Below are 5,000 nucleotides of genomic sequence, written 5' to 3' on the forward strand. Positions count from 1 at the left end.
TGTGTTGTGAGGTGTGGTGTGGTGTGGTGTGGTGTGGTGTGGTGTGGTGTGGTGTGGTGTGGTGTGGTGTGGTGTGGTGTTGTGAGGTGTTGTGTGGTGTGGTGTGGTGTTGTGAGGTGTAGTGTGGTTTGTGTGGTGTTGTGTTGTGTGGTGAGGTGTGGTGTTGTGAGGTATGGTGTGGTGTGGTGTGGTGTGGTGTGAGGTGTTGTGTGATGTGGTGTTTTGTTGTGAGGTGTGGTGTGGTGTGGTGTGGTGTGGTGTTGTGAGGTGTGGTGTGGTGTGGTGAGGAGTGGTGTGGTGTGGTGTGGTGTGGTGTGGTGAGATGTGGTGTGGTGTGGTGTAGTGTAGTGTGGTGTTGTGAGGTGTGGTGTGGTGTTGTGTGGTGTGGTGTGGTGAAGAGTGGTGTGGTGTGGTGTGGTGTGGTGAGATGTGGTGTGTTGAGGTGTGGTGTGGTGTGGTGTAATGTGGTGTGGTGTGGTGTGAGGTGTTGTGTGGTGTGGTGTGGTGTGGTGTGGTGAGGTGTGGTGTGGTGTGGTGTGGTGAGGAGTGGTGTGGTGTTGTGAGATGTGGCGTGGTGTGGTGTGGTGTAGTGTAGTGTGGTGTTGTGAGGTGTGGTGTGGTGTGGTGTGGTGAGGTGTGGTGTGGTGTGGTGTTGTGTGGTGTGGTGTGGTGCGTTACAGATGGACGTAAGTGTGTTTGGGGTTCAGCCCGATACTCCCCCCGTGTCGATACTCCTGCAACACGTATGGCTAAAAGACGTTAAAGTGAAGAACGAACACACACACACACACACACACACACACACACACACACACACACACACACACACACACACACACATAAACACACACACACACACACACACACACACACACACACACACACACACACACACACACACACACACACACACACACACACACACACACACACATCGAGTTGAAAGCGCTGACCTCGACATAAGAAACCCGTTGGCGGCAATCGAATTACAGGGATTATTGAAAGCCTCCTTGGCAGGTCTGAAGAAGCCATCTGGGGCAAGACAACCTGTGATGTATTTTGCTGCCCAAAGTGGGGAACTTAACCAGACCTTTTTTGCTGTTGTTGTTGTTGTTGTTGATTTTCGTTCGAGTTGATGCTTGCTGGTTTTACTCTTTTTTTTTTCTTATTGTTTTATGCATTTATTTATTCAATTTTTTTTTTCATGTCAGCAGTGAGAATCCCGAAAACAAGGCTCCTTTTTTGTGGTTTTTGTTTTCTGCCCACAACGGTTTAGGAATTGTTTAGTCGGGATACACCGACTTTTCACGCACGTTTTAGCGTAAACAAGCTTACGGGAAACCAGGATAACAAACAAACAAACAAAACAAAGCAAAACAAAACAAAACAAAAAAAAAAACAAACAAAAAAAGCCATCAGCACCTTACAGCGAAATTCGGGATGTGATAAGAAACTCTAGGGAGAGCTGGACACTACAAGGTCTTCAAGAGAAGAAGCCCCCCCTCAGTCAAATATTTCGGCCTCAACTTCTTACGCTCTAAGGGGGCCGGGCCGCCCCAGGTCATGACTCCTGCACCTTTTCTTTTCTTTTTTTTTTCTTTTTTTTTTTTGTTCCTGGTCCTCAGCAGGTTCGAACCCACGCCTCCAGGACTGTCACCATTTCTGGCAATTAGTTATCGTACGCCTAGTTTGAGTAGGGAATTTTAATTCCTCGTCGACCAGATCCAGCTGGAACGCTTTTCTGCTGCTTCTGCCATTGCCTTGGGAGCCCGTGTCCCCTCTCTGCCAGAAATCGACTGCTGTTTCATGAGGCTGTAGGCAGATGTGCTCACAAACCCTCTTGCACCAATCTCTATGACAAGAATGTTAGGATGATTAGTAGTGGCTGACGCTCACAAAACTGAGGTACATCTGGAGCGACCGGAACATGGCACTCGGCTCAAAGATCAGACTGATGCGTACCCGGGTGACATCAATACTCTTGTATGCATGTGAATCGTGGACCTTAACAGCTGAAATAGAAAAGAGAATACAGTCCACTGAGATGAGATGCTTTCGAAGACTCCTGGGCATCTCCTACAAAGATCATATCACGAACGAAGAAGTTTGAAACAGAATCAGGCAAGTCATTGGGCCCTACGAAGACCTGTTGACCTTGGTCAAGAGACGCAAGCTCAAATGGTATGGCCATGTCATGAGATCATCAGGGCTGGCCAAGACATTCCTGCAGGGCACAGTGCAAGGGGGGAGAAGGAGAGGCAGACAAAGGAAGAGATGGGAGGACAACATCCCAGAATGGACGGGCTTGAGGTTGAGCGATACAATCAGGAGGTCAGAAAACCGAGAGGACTGGAGGATGCTGGTTGCCAGATCACCTGTGGCGCCCCAACGGTCCACAAGACTACGGGATAGGTGAAGCTGAAGGTGAAGTAGTGGCTGATGACGAGACAGGAAAAAAACCCAACAACAACAGATAATCAAAAGGCAGCCAAAAAACACACACACCCAAAAAAAAACAACAACAACAACAACAACAAAAAAAACAAAAACAAACTACAAACAAACAAGAAAACATTGTTTTTGTCATTTCTTTAATGCAAGCAGATGAAAAATTCTTCAAAGTTTGTTAATATTCGAAATAACACTCCGCTCCTAACCCTCCCCATCACCTTCTTCCCACTTCACAGCACATCAAAACAAGCCATCGAAAAAGCAAATACGTGAATTCTTTTTATTTATTTATTGATTTATTGATTTATTTTTTTAACTCGGAGGATCGCATGTCTTGTTTTCATTTGAGCACGAAGTTGGCTTTCTTTTTTTTTTCTTTTCTTTCCTTTTTCTTCTTTCTTTCTTTTTTTCTTCTTTGTGTTTTTAGGTATTTCCGCCCAAACTCGTTACAAGCCAGTAATAGATTTCCTGCAAGAGGTGTTTTTTTGTTTGTTTTTTTTTTGTTTTTTTTTTTGTAAGAAGTCAACCAAATCCCCGTTCTGGTGAATTTCGAATCGCTCTTGGATCGAGAACGCACAATTGATATTGAAAACGCAATGAGGCCATCCCTCTCTTTTGCGAAGCTATTACCGATGACATTAGGGTAGTTCGGCAGATGCGCAGGCATGCGAATGCCCCACCTCTCCCCCCCCCTTCCTCCTCCCTTCCCCCTCCCTCCCTCCCCACCCCCACCCCCTCTCCCCCACCTCATGCATTTTCATCTCAGTGTGAGCTTAATTTTTGTGGCTCTTTCTGCTCTATTTGTTCTTTTTTTTTTTTCTTTTTTTTTGCACGCCCGCACACACCCAGAGACAGAGGGACAGATACAATTAGACATGTAGACAAACAGACACGCACACTCACAAACGCACAGACACAGCCACACACACAGACACTCACAGACACACACAAACGGACACACACAGACACAGACACACACAGAGACACACAACACACAGACACACACACACACACACACACACACACACACACACACACACACACACACACGAACATGAATTCGTGCGCTCAAGAGGCGCATTTTTGTATGAACACACACGCAATGCCCACACACGCATACAAAGACAAGCTTTACTGTGAGAGCGAGCGAGCGAGCGAGAGAGAGAGAGAGAGAGAGAGAGAGAGAGAGAGAGAGAGAGAGAGAGAGAGAGACAGAGACAGAGACAGAGAGGCAGACAGACAGACAGACAGACAGACAGAAATAAAAGCAGAAACAAACAGACTGGAAATCAGGCAGACAAATCACACACACACACACACACACACACACACACACACACACACACACACACACACAGAGGGAGAGAGAGAGAGAGAGAGAGAGAGAGAGAGAGAGGGAGAGAGGATACCGTAGATGCTGACACAGAGTACAGACAAACAAACAAACAATCCAGCAATTACAGTCACAACACGATACTGTTACTCTCTACCAGCACCAACCCACCACCAGACAAACAAACAAACAAACAATCCAGCAATTACAGTCACAACACGATACTGTTACTCTCTACCACCACCAACCCACCACCAGACAAACAAACAAACAATCCAGCAATTACAGTCACAACACGATACTGTTACTCTCTACCACCACCAACCCACCAACAGACAAACAAACAAACAAACAAACAATCCAGCAATTACAGTCACAACAAGATACTGTTACTCTCTACCACCACCAACCCACCAACAGACAAACAAACAAACAAACAAACAATCCAGCAATTACAGTCACAACACGATACTGTTACTCTCTACCACCACCAACTCACCAACAAACAAACAAACAAACAAACAATCCAGCAATTACAGTCACAACACGATACTGTTACTCTCTACCACCACCAACCCACCACCAGACAAACAAACAAACAAACAAACAATCCAGCAATTACAGTCACAACACGATACTGTTACTCTCTGCCACCACCAACCCACCACCAGACAAACAAACAAACAAACAATCCAGCAATTACAGTCACAACACGATACTGTTACTCTCTACCACCACCAACCCACCAACAAACAAACAAACAAACAAACAATCCAGCAATTACAGTCACAACACGATACTGTTACTCTCTACCACCACCAACCCACCAACAGACAAACAAACAAACAAACAAACAATCCAGCAATTATAGTCACAACACGATACTGTTACTCTCTACCACCACCAACCCACCACCAGACAAACAAACAAACAAACAATCCAGCAATTACAGTCACAACACGATACTGTTACTCTCTGCCACCACCAACCCACCACCAGACAAACAAACAAACAAACAATCCAGCAATTACAGTCACAACACGATACTGTTACTCTCTACCACCACCAACCCACCACCAGACAAACAAACAAACAAACAAACAATCCAGCAATTACAGTCACAACACGATACTGTTACTCTCTGCCACCACCAACCCACCACCAGACAAACAAACAAACAAACAAACAATCCAGCAATTACAGTCACAACACGATA

At 45.6% G+C, this 5,000-nt stretch overlaps 1 protein-coding gene across 1 annotated transcript in view; it reads right to left on the reverse strand.

The window, feature by feature from the left end:
• LOC143283855 (glutamate receptor-like) overlaps positions 1-5,000 on the reverse strand; it is a 341,357-nt gene that overhangs the window by 136,007 nt on the left and 200,350 nt on the right. The gene's annotated exons all lie outside the window — the stretch shown is intronic.

The sequence above is a fragment of the Babylonia areolata genome, chromosome 7 (assembly GCF_041734735.1).
Source record: "Babylonia areolata isolate BAREFJ2019XMU chromosome 7, ASM4173473v1, whole genome shotgun sequence".
Taxonomy (NCBI): Eukaryota; Metazoa; Mollusca; class Gastropoda; order Neogastropoda; family Buccinidae; genus Babylonia; species Babylonia areolata.